Here is a 13026-nt window from a genome sequence, read left to right on the forward strand (position 1 = left end):
ACTTTTGTTCGAAAACTGTATTTTTTTTTATCTTTTGTTCTAATTAAAAAAATATTAACGTCAGAGCATTCCTGAGAAGTAACCCTACGTGGGATTTCAGGGTTTGTCCAATGGCTAAGGTCACCCTGTATATGCCTTAAAATAAAGTTACATACATGGACCAAAAAATAGTTTTCACCTAAATCAACCTGTCCCCTAAATGTATAAGAACGATAAAAATATTATCCATAACAAAACTACTTTAAATACAGTTAAAGGGAAATCGGACTCTATATAGAAACTAATTTTTCAATTTTATATTTGTGTGTCAGATCGTCTTAAGGGAGTGCTAAAAAAAAGTTAAAATAAACTATTTGATCTATTCATGTACAATCGCCCTAATACCGAAAACGCCCTACTCGTTCAATTTGACACCTCACACAAGACAACCTCGTACGTAATAGCACCTCACACTGTCTTGAAGTGTCAAACACTGACAAACATGAGCGTGACAAGTCAATCTGATGTCAAAGGGGGTTGGTTTAGGTCAAAGGTTGAATCTGTCAAGCAACAAATTTTTATCTTCTTATTTCGTTTTTAGGGTTCCCTTCCCAAAGGGTAAAACGGGACCCTATTACTAAGACTCCGCTGTCCGTCTGTTTGTCCATCTGTCACCAAGCTGACAGTTTTTAGACAGTTGAAATTTTCACAGATGATGTATTTCTGTTGCCGCTATAACAACTTCTTCTTCCTCGCGTTGTCCCGGCATTTTGCCATGGGAGCCCGGGGTCCGCTTGACTAATTCCAAGATTTGGCGTAGGCACTAGTTTTTACGAATGCGACTGCCATCTGACCTTTCAACCCAGAGGGTAAACTAGGCCTTGTTGGGATTAGTCCGGTTTCCTCACGATGTTTTCCTTCACCGAAAAGCGACTGGTAAATATCAAATGATATTTCGTACATAAGTTCCGAAAAATTCATTGCTACGAGCCGGGGTTTGAACCCGCGACCTTCGGATTGCAAGCTCTTACCGCTAGGCCACCAGCGCTTAATAACAAACACTAAAAAACAGAATAGAATAAATATTCAAAATATTTTTTTTATTATTTATTTACAACAAACGTGATTTTTTATTGCTTGTTTTTATAAATAATGGTACGGAGCCCTTCGTGCGCGAGTCCAACTCGCACTTGGTCGGTTTTTTGTGTTTGATTTCCAACATTTGAGCGGGGAGTGACAAATGTTAGGAACTATAAAACATTTAAATGTAAAAAACATGTGTAAAAAGCGGTTTAACTAAAATGCATAGGTATAAAATTTTTGTTTAATGATACACTTTGCAAAGTCGAGGAGTTAGTGGCCGAGCCCAATATAATCGGCGAAACGAATGCCCACAGACTTCGCTGGTCGCCTACTCAGGATGGGAGAGGATAGGGCTGTCATGCGGGCGTTCTTGGGACGGCGGACAACACAACACAAAACATCCATTAAACCACAAAGTCGAGGAGTTAGTGGCCGAGCCCAATATAATCGGCGAAACGAATGCCCACAGACTTCGCTGGTCGCCTACTCAGGATGGGAGAGGATAGGGCTGTCATGCGGGCGTTCTTGGGACGGCGGACAACACAACACAAAACATCCATTAAACCACAAAGTCGAGGAGTTAGTGGCCGAGCCCAATATAATCGGCGAAACGAATGCCCACAGACTTCGCTGGTCACCTACTCAGGATGGGAGAGGATAGGGCTGTCAAGCGGGCGTTCTTGGGACGGCCGACAACACAACACAAAACATCCATTAAATCGAATATTTTTTACACAAAAATATTTTTAGGCAAGCAAATTGTAAAAAATCTATTATAATACTCATATTTTTTTTATAAAAGAATGTTTCTTTTAAGTAAAATGAGCTATCTTAAGATTTTAAGCCACTTTCCCTCCATTAATTTTCCACCCTGTATTCTGTATATTCTTACTGAACTATATAATCGCGATTCACGCAAACCTTCTGATTTCCCGCAATGGTTTTTACACCCACACGTATCTTCGGTAACGGAGCCGCCATTTTGGCCGTGACGTCACACGGCCGGCGGCCTCTCGTAACGGAAGCGTTTCTCTTAGTTCCGTAAGGCCTGTTCGATTTATAAGAATCGAGACTTGATTTGTTATGAAGACCTTGACGGCTCACAGAACTCGCGCTTTGACTTGTCGAGTTCGTATCATATCAATAGCGAGAGGCCCATATTTAACAAATTTAACACATATCAGCGAAATAATAAGGATCAAAGTCAAATGGCGTTCTAAATTTTTTAATCATATTTCAAAAGTTGCCCCAAGCCCCAAGCAAGTTTGTTTTCTAACGTATGCTTCACAAGCACCTGCAGAGTGCAGCATAAGTAAGTTAATCCTCCTCCGCGCATATGCATAGTTTTTCTAATATGTATGTATATTATATTATTATTATAAAGAGAGGTATGGGCATTGTGAATTTCATCTCTCTTTGTGTGGTAGGGCACAGCCAGTGGATGTCATTCCAGATCTAGAGCAGAGCCCAACTGGGGAAGTACCTCCACCTTACGGAAAACCGCAGCCAAATAACACTAGACCCTACTCATAGTGTTGTGTTCCTGCCGGTAAGTAAGGTTGCCAGAGCTCAACGAGGGGGGGGCGGGTTTAGGGTCGGCAACGCGCATATAACTCCTCTGGAGTTGCAGGCGTACATAGGCTACGGAGACTGCTTACCATCAGGCGAGCCGTATGCTTGTTTGCCACCGACGTAGTCTAAAAAAAATAGAAGGGCTGGTGGCCTAGCGGTAAGAGCGTTCGACTTGCAATCCGGAGGTCGCGGGTTCAAACCCCAGCTTGTACCAATGAGTTTTTCGGAACTTATGTACGAAATATCATTTGATATTTACCAGTCGCTTTTCGGTGAAGGAAAACATCGTGAGGAAACCGGACTAATCCCAACAAGGCCTAGTTTACCCTCTGGGTTGGAAGGTCAGATGGCAGTCGTTTTCGTAAAAACTAGTGCCTACGCCAAATCTTGGAATTAGTTGTCAAGCGGACCCCAGGCTCCCATGCGTCGTGGCAAAATGCCGGGAAAACGCGAGGAAGAAGAAGTATGTATATTATATTTATTTTATAATATATATTATACGTTATATTTATGTATATATGTATATTGATATTAATATAGCAATATGTCTATATATATGTAGTACCTAGTATAATTTGTGTAACATTGTAAATAATGTTATTAATGTCCAAAATTGTAAATAGTTTTTTAAAATTACTTTTATACTCGTAGTTGTCATTTCTTTTGAATTATTTTTCTCACTGCACCCACATTCGAGAATTTCCATTTTGCCCTATGGTTGACTGGTAGAGAATGCCTTAAGGCATTAAGTCCGCCATTTGTACTTATTTTTATTGTGACATAAAGTAAAAAAAAAAAAGTTGGCAATAAATTTACTGCAGCAAAAAAAATTCTTTTGACAACCCACCTCTAACTCAAATTTTCTTTGCTACTATAGTAAAAGTAGACCCTAGCAATGAGCATAATCTTGTATTACGTACATATTATCTTGTATTACTTACAAAATTACAAACACGAAAAAATGGTACCCTCCTTTTCATTAGACGGTTAAATAGAGCAATATTGCCACTTTCTTGTCACAGTTCTGTCAAATTAGGCACGGCCTGTTACACGTCGGTAATAATAAGTTTAAAAGCGGATAATGTTACACGCATCACTATTATTTTAAGAGGGAAAGTTTTGCGTGTGCATAATACAGTTATTTTTTTAACATGCTTAATATACTTCCTTTATTTATTTTGGGTCTTAGTTTAGGTTTTTAACAATATGAATATAAAAGTAAAATATAAAACCACAAAAAAATACCAAAATATAAAAACACATTATAAAAAACCTAACCTAGGGTGCCGCCAGAAGCGGGGCAGGGCCCAAGCTGCCGGTGGTCAGGGCCGCAGAGAGAGGAACCACCGGACTATCCGCGCCGTGTCCAAGATCACCGCCTTCTGCATCTGACCCTTGATCCAACCACCTAGCTTATTGTACTCATTGATAGTTAAATTATTGTAACTAGAAAACTCCCGTTAAACTTCGAATATTCTCTATGAAAACTAGGAAAATATATTTTTTCAATATATTCTAGTAAATCGTAAGAACGTAAATAACCCTTGGAGTTTTGAGTGCGGGAATATTTTACACTAGGTATCCAAAAAAAATAATAATAGCTAAACACTGCAAAAACGTTAACTATTTTAACCTTTTTAAGCATATTTGCAGCTTACTGTTTATTTTTAATTCATCATTGATAACGAATTTAACAATAAAAAAAACTACCTAATAAATTTACGAGATTACTCTCGCGCCCGAAACCCTGTGTGATAACATTTTAAAGCAAATTAACCTATAATACGAAATTTGAAAAGTAATTAATACGTTTTAATCAGTTAATGGCTTGTTTTTTAGCTATACACGTGTCTCTGTCTCTGGCCTCTGGACATAGATGAATAGGACGTGTCGATTACGGTATTTATAACCTATGCACAAAGTCTCATACCTAACGACACAGTATTAACGAAGAAATTAATTATTTTCGTTTCAATACTTCGGAACAGCCTGTATTCTTATTATTTCTTTATTCATTCATAACAATAAAATATTGTGTTGAACATAGCTTAAAATTAAAAATAAAACATTACATTATATTGAAGAAATTAAAGCCTAATTAGTGATCCCAAGATGATGATTATATTAATTAAAAGTACCTATTGAAGAATATATGTATGTAGATACACGGTAATTAAAGTGTATGTCATGTCACTAGTGTTACTTTAACCTTATCATGTGAACAACTAATAAATAAAATAAAAATAAAAATAAAAATTATTTATTCTCAGACAATTAATACAGTCCATATTTGTTAGTATCAACTTACAACCTATGTTATGTTACCTTCCGCACAATAATTTACAGAAATTATATTAGGTAACTTTAGATTGCTGGTTATCTTGGCCGATTTACCGAACTGCACGTTTGTGAACAATACAGTATGCTTCTATTTATTGATGATTTATTTGATTTAACAATTAATAGTACATTACGATACAAGTGCGAAAAATAGGAAATTCGAAACGAGTTGCGATAAATTAAAACACGACCGAAGGGAGTGTTTTAAATCGACACGAGTTGCGAATTACCTATTCGCACATGTATCGTTCAACGTTTTACAGTACATATGGCCCTTTAAATGTTCGACACAGTAACGTAATATGCTACTTCTCGCACTAGTGCTATAAAGTAGCCCCATATGTACTGTAAAATATTTTTTTGATTTTTAACGAATCAAATAATTTGCCGTCGACAGGGTGTTCATCCTCACACCCTAGAACCTAAATGGTCGCGTACTGTGCGGTTTAAGAGGAATTTCCTCCCGCCAACGCTTCGGCTGTGGAATGAGCTTCCTGCCGAGGTTTTCAAGAGGGGTTACAGTGTGGGGTTCTTTAAAAAAGGAGTGTACAGGTTTTCAAAGGGTCGGCAACGCGCATGTAATACCTCTGGTGTTGCAGGCGTCTATATGCTACGGTGACTGCTTACCATCAGGCGGGCCGTATGCTTGTTTGCTACCGACGTGGTATAAAAAAAAATACCATATTAGAATATTCCTGAGAAGAAACTCTACTCGGGATCTCGGCCAGTGTCCAGAGAGTTCCACTTCAAAGAAAATTCTTGGAACTGTGGCATTGATGTCAATCAGGGTATATCCTGCACTGTATCCTACAATCGAGATACAAACGGTTGCATCTACAAAAAATATACCGGGTGCTTTTGACCTTGGGGCTTTCAATGCAATCTTTTTACATTGAAATATGTTTGGTATATATTTAATCAAAAGATTACCTTTTCGGCCTGGTCTTAAATAACACTACCTAGTTTCGTTTCTATCTGCGAGTTCGTTTGCATATAATGTTAATTGCCGTAATAAAAAAAACTATCCTATTTATGTCAAACAAGAGGCAACACCATGACTTTTTTATTTTTTATTTATTACATAAATAAATAAATAATAATAAATAAATATTATAGGACATTATTACACAAATTGACTAAGTCCCACAGTAAGCTCAATAAGGCTTGTGTTGAGGGTACTTAGATAACGATATATATAATATATAAATATTTATAAATACTTAAATACATAGAAAACACCCGTGACTCAGGAACAAATATCCATGCTCATCGCAAGAATAAATGCCCTTACCAGGATTTGAACCCGGGACCATCAGCTTCGTAGGCAAGGTCACTACCCACTACCGGTCGTCAAATAAATGTAATAACGACCCTAAAATGTTTTTAAATGTTATATCCTTGAACTACAATACAATAATCCACATATTTGACTTTCATATTAAAAAACACTGGCTGCTCAGAACTGCAACTGCACAATTTTGCCATCCAACTCCCAAATTGCCATCAGCATCTGTCAAGCCACATCGCGCTCACCTCAGTGGTGGGAGCGCAGTCTTTCGCCGTCGCTCGACCGCGCCCGCCGCGCCGTTCGAAATTCAAATTTCGAACCTCGAATCCGTGACCCATTTTGAAGTGTGTTATTTTTTTAATTTGCGAAAAAGGAATTGTGTTTGTGCCAGTGACGTTGCCAAGTGCTTGTTGCGTTCGGATTTCTCTTCAATTTTTCGCAAGTGAGTTTTTTAATTTTTTTTTCAGTAATCGGGTGTTCATGCGTGTGTGCGGAAATGTGTATGCATGAAAATTGCGATTTTAATTAGATGCAAATTGGTGCTAATTAATTGGTATGAATGTTGAATAAATTAGATTATAGTTTGTGCTTGAATGACGCGCGTTGAGGTCTTTTGTATGTAGAGTTGTTGACTCTACTCTACATTCTACTCTACTATTAACGCTATGGTATTGTATGTAATTAAATACTGGAAGGAATATAATTAGTTGGTAAAAAGTAATAATCATTCAAATCGTTACTTAGCAATATTGATTGTTATATTAATGAATAGTTGCATTTTTAATAAAAATAATTCAAAAAAATTAAACTAAACTACATTTTTTTAAATGTAAACTATATATTATCTTAATATAATATGAATCAGATTTTTTTTTTCGTTTAATATAAATTAATTGTGAGTGGTGTGAAGAGTTCTTCATACTGGAAGAAATAAATACAAAACCACAACTTGTCCAGAAAAAAAAGAAATAATTTTTCGCCAGTTACGAAAACATCATACTTTTTCGTACCTCAGTTTTTTTTGGACATACAGTGAAATTGCAATTATAACGTACCGAATAGGGAACTCTAAATATCCACCAAATTTTATGGAAATATGTGAAAGAAACTAATCGTCAACAAAATAAAAATAACGGGGCTTACCGCGAACACCGAAGTTCACAAATTGCGGGCATCTTTCTCTTTTACTCTAGTTGAGGCGTAATTACAGTGACAGAGAAAAATGCCCGCAACTTGCAAACTACGATGTTCGCGGTAGGCCCTCTGTCCACAAATCCAAGAGTTGCATCTATACGAAAGAAAAACGTCGTACGTGCCTATAGATTTCATATGTATTTGTGACGTTTTTAGATTTGACAGCCGTTTATTAATAAAAAGAACGTCGTAAAAATATAAATAAATTTAATAGCGTGTCAAATAAATCTGAACGTTAATCCCTTGAAAATAAAGATATTTTTGCTTATCAACTTCATGGATATTTGTGACGTTTTGAAGCGAGCGAAAACGTAGCGTTTCTCTCTGCGCTCGCGTTTATGTAATTCGGTTTGTTCATTAGGGGGCAATTATTCAGACATCTACGCGAACGAGAAATGTACGAGAATAAAGTTTACTTGTACACAAACAGCTGTTCAGCCAGTGCCCCTAGTGTAAATTTAGTCGATAGCGAAACGTGACGTACGCGTTTGCGTTAAGTCTCATTTTGTATGGGTTTTTGAACAGCGCGCCAAGCGGGACGTTTTGGAAAGTCAAAAATCTCATACAAAATGACACTTAACGCAAACGCGTACGTAACGTTTCGCTGTCGAAAATATTTACACTAGGGGTACTGATTCTATATTAGTATTCTATTATAGTTTTAGTACTCGGACATTGGGGACCTTTTACATCTCCAGACTTTTTTTTTATACTACGTCGGTGGCAAACAAGCATACGGCCCGCCTGATGGTAAGCAGTCTCCGTAGCCTATGTACGCCTGCAACTCCAGAGGAGTTACATGCGCGTTGCCGACCCTAAACCCGCCCCCCCCTCGTTGAGCTCTGGCAACCTTACTCACCGGCAGGAACACAACACTATGAGTAGGGTCTAGTGTTATTTGGCTGCTGTTTTCTGTAAGGTGGAGGTACTTCCCGAGTTGGGCTCTGCTCTAGATCTGGAAATGAATGGAGATTTAATGTGTTTTTAACCATAGAGACTATACATCTCTATTGTATTGTAGTAATTATTTATTTTAAGATTATTATAATGTAATGTTTACCCAGGTATTGGCTGTTGTATTTATAAATATTGTTATGTATTTTTCATGTCACTTATGATGTTACTATAAATGTTGTATTGATTTGTAAAAGAGCCTTTGAGGCCTACTTGCAGAATATTTTTTTAAAATTTTGAATTTTTGAGTATACATTAATAATTAGATTTAAATTCGATCCATATCGTACCTATTATTTGATTATTTATTTTAAACTTTATTGCACAAATACGAGTAAAAAGTACAAGAGGCGAATTTAATGCCTTGAGGTATTTTCTAGCAGTCAACCACTAGGCCAAACAGATATTTGCTAAGGATTAATTTTTCTTTAGATCTAATTTTGGACGTATATATTAAAATTAGGATCAGGCCGATTGTGTGTTTATGAGGAGGTATGGAAGTTATAAGAAATTAAAAGGGCCAGTTTTTATTTTGTTTAGTTTAGTTTTTGTGTTGGTTACTCGTAATATTTGGCTGGTTTGAAGAGTTCCTTATTCTGTGTGGAATACATACGAAATCCCAATTGGGGAACAATAAAATTTTAATTTTTCGTTGAGCTACAAAAATACACTAAGTTTTCGTAACTCTGTGTTTGTTGTTGGACATAAATGATATAATTATGGTTAAGTAAATAAATAAATATCTCACACAGATCGACCTCAGCCCCAAACTAAGCAAAGCTTGTACGATTGGTACTAGAGGACGATATACATACGTATATAGATAAATACATAGTTATCATCATCTTCCTCATGGGAGCCTGGGGTCAGCTTGACAACTAATCCCTAGAATTACCGTAGACACAAGTTTTACGAAAGCGACTGCCATCTGAACTTCCAACCCAGAGGGTTTACTAGGCCTTATTGGGATTAGTCTGATTTTCTCACGATGTTTTCCTTCATCGAAAAGCGAATGGTAAATATCAAATTTGGACCCGGGTACGTCCTTGAACTACGTCCAAAAGAGAGGTATGGGCATTGTAAATTTCATCTCGCTTTGTGTGGTAGGGCACAGCCAGTGGATATCATTTCAGATCTAGATCAGAGCCCAACTGGGGAAGTACCTCCACCTTACAGAAAACCGCCAAATAACACTAGACCCTACTCATAGTGTTGCCAGAGCTCAACGAGAGGGGGGCGGGTTTAGGGTCGGCAACGCGCATGTAACTCCTCTGGGGTTGCAGGCGTACATGGGCTGCGGAGACTGCTTGCCGTCAGGCGGGCCGTATGCTTGGTTGCCACCGACGACGTAGCATTAAAAAAAAAAAACGATATTTCGTATACAAGTTCCGAAAAACTCATTGGTACGAGCCGGGGTTTGAACCCGCGACCTCCGGATTGAAAGTCACACGGTCTTACCGCTAGGCCACCAGTGCTTAGGAGTCCCTCGGGAGTTATAGCTTCTTTTTCACAATCCACAACTCCCGGAACAATACATGCCTTTGTCCTTCAGTATACCAGCATGATATAAGATCTTTTTCGAGCAAGTGTGATGAAGAAGTATTTTTCTACATGCTCTATTTCACAGAAACATTCCTTGTAAAAAGAAAACGTATAATCGAACGTAAACTCAACTCTCCAAACGTAACAACGTTCTCTATGCAGTGCTATGACAACGTAATTGGTGAAATGACAGATCATTATCGAAGATTTCGGATAATTTAGCATTTTCTAGAGCAGAGCCCAACTGGGGAAGTACCTCCACCTTACAGAAAACCGCAGCCAAATAACACTAGACCCTACTCATAGTGTTGTGTTCCTGCCGGTGAGTAAGGTTGCCAGAGCTCAACGAGGGTGGGAGGGGTTAGGGTCGGCAACGCGCATGTAACTCCTCTGGAGTTGCAGGCGTACATAGGCTACGGATACTGCTTACCATCAGGCGGGCCGTATGCTTGTTTGCCACCGACGTAGTATACAAAAAAAAATATAAATTCTTTATAAGATAATAAATGTCTTAAACCATAATTTTCAAACTGCTCTTGTATGTGGTAAAATGTTGCCAGCGTTTAAAAACTGATGGTAAATACTTATTTTACAGGATTTGTCTGTACCATCCCATTACTGGCGCCAGTTTCATTATAGGGGTGTTTACTTTATGGACTCACGCGCGAGTTCGCAACTTAGCAGGATTCCAATCGTTAACGCTCTGTAGCGAACGAAACGCAACTGAGAGTGAGTGATAGAGAGATAACTACGCTACAAAGCGTTAACGATTGGCATCTTGTCTATGAACCTAGGTCAGCCCGCGTAGCCAACATGCCAATCGTTAGCGCTCCGTAGCGTAGCGTAGTCATCTCTCTATCACTCTTCTATATAAGTGCGACAGTGACAGTTCGTTCGCAACGGAGCGACGAATGATTGGCACGTTGGCTACGCGGGTTGGTATTGCAGGTGTCCTTGGGCGACCGAGATGCTACCCATAGTGTCAGATGTTACAAAAGACTGCAGGTTTTACATTCATATCATGCTAATATATTACTAATTTCTACCTAAACCCAAAGGATAGCTCAAATGTGGCATTATCTAGGAAAAGGGACCTTATTGTCGATGGCGCTTACGTCGCACTGCGTCGCGCAGCGTTGTATTTGTACCGGAGCAACAATCAGGTCCCTTTACATAGATAACGTCACTAATAATATTCAGTAGTTTGCGACGAAAGTCCCACACACGCCCTGCCACATTTCATCACAGCTTTTATGTTAAAAATTAACATAAAAACATTTACATACACTCGAAAATAAACCTTGATATATTGCGTAAAGGTTGGAACTTGTATGACAAGGAAGAACATAAATATATTCACACGTCGCTCTAAAATCAACCGTAATACGTCAAGTTAAAGTTTGAAGTTGAGTAGCAATAGGTATAAAGGAAAACTAATGGTCCAGTTAAGGTTATAACAATGTTAGGTGGACAATAATAGTTGATCATGTGTGAAATGTCGCTTTTCAATTGAAAGGATATTCGGAAATAGTATGTTTGGTGTTTGAATGAGTGTAATGGTCCTAATAGTTGTGTTTATATGTATAAACGTTTGTATATTGTGGATCCGACTGGCCCGTAGAAGAAAAATCTTATGTAAGTTATATGTCAAATTTAGTATACGAGTAAGTATATGTATAAGGTAAAAGTATAATAGTTAATGTCAAAAGATGGAATAAGATGGATTATACACCGTGTTTTTTTTATTTCCGTTAATTTCAAGGGTGCATCCCTGAGCTTAAATTAAGTAACTTTCTCAAAGACACTGGTATTCTAATTAACTCCATTTCAGAAATAATCAATAATTAATTTTTATCTTGTAAATCCCTTACGAGCATGTACACTTGCCTCAGGGCCTGTTTACATATCGATTAATGTTTAGTATGAGTTAATACATTTGCCACTGAACGTAAGTACTATCTCGGACGATCGATGTTCGAAATGACATTGATATGTCACAATTTTCAATTCTTTGGTTGAGTTAAATGTAATGTCCGTGTTATAACAACGCTATATGCAACATTTAATTACTTTTTATAGTAATAAAAATAACGAAAAATAAACATCTTAAAAAAAAAATAACTGTGCCATTTAGTTTCCTTAAACGTACTTACTGATACCCCAAAGTTTACGGAATTCAATAAAAACACGGTGTACATGTTATAATTCGAAACTTTCGGATCATTTGCAACGCTTGTGGTCAACGAAGACTGCGGAAGAATCTATTTTCTTCCCCAGTCTTCGTTGACGACGAGCGCTAATCGAATGCCATCGCGGTAATCAAATGTACTTACTTGTATTTTACTTGCAAAGTTTCAAATCGAAATGGCTGTTAGAAGTACGTTAAAATAACTCGCAAAATTTAATTATATTGTGAGTTAATTAGTTACAAGTGAAGTTAATATAACTGCTAGTCTTTCAAATTCTCAAATCATTATTCTTAATACACCGTGTTCGCTTCCGAATCTATCCAAAGGTTATCGGAAGTAAGCAATCGTGGCTGTATGTTTTCAATCATTATCTTTTTTCCGATTTGCTGGTTCCTCTAGCACCGATAACATCGTCCAAAGAAATTTGTATCTTAAAACTTCAACTTAAAGTTGGTTTTCTATTGTTTGTAACAAACGTCCGCCGATTTCAGGCAATTTTGTGAATAGTTCAGAAAAGGCAGTGCGTGTTTTGTGATTCGTAGTTTTTTTTTACTATTATGCAATAATTATAGCTAAGTAATTCTCTAGTAGTTTACAAGCGCCATATTTGCATGATGTAGACATATTAAGGTATAACACGTTCATTAAAATGATTTAAAATGAGTTACTCTAATAAGTAAGTTTAAATGACTAAAATTGAATGAGCTAAGGAGTGAAATTCACTTCCTGCAAATCTATTCCCAGTCCAGTATAACTTGGATATTTTTAAATCGAGAGTGAATAGACATCTTTTAGGTAAGCATGTTCCATCCTGGACTGCATCGGCACTTACCATCAGGTGAGATTGTGGTCAAATGCTTAAGTACCTTTTCGTAATAAAAAAAA

The 13026-nt window shown here is 37.4% G+C and overlaps 1 protein-coding gene across 1 annotated transcript in view; it reads left to right on the forward strand.

Annotated features, from left to right (window-relative positions):
- The first annotated feature begins 6535 nt into the window (after positions 1-6535).
- Positions 6536-13026, forward strand: part of LOC133519355 (uncharacterized) — a 207741-nt gene continuing 201250 nt past the window's right edge. Inside the window, exon 1 of the mRNA XM_061853397.1 lies at positions 6536-6704. The gene's annotated coding sequence lies outside the window, so the exon portion shown is untranslated. The remainder of the gene's footprint in view (positions 6705-13026) is intronic.

Source organism: Cydia pomonella, chromosome 6, assembly GCF_033807575.1.
Source record: "Cydia pomonella isolate Wapato2018A chromosome 6, ilCydPomo1, whole genome shotgun sequence".
In the NCBI taxonomy this organism is placed as follows: domain Eukaryota; kingdom Metazoa; phylum Arthropoda; class Insecta; order Lepidoptera; family Tortricidae; genus Cydia; species Cydia pomonella.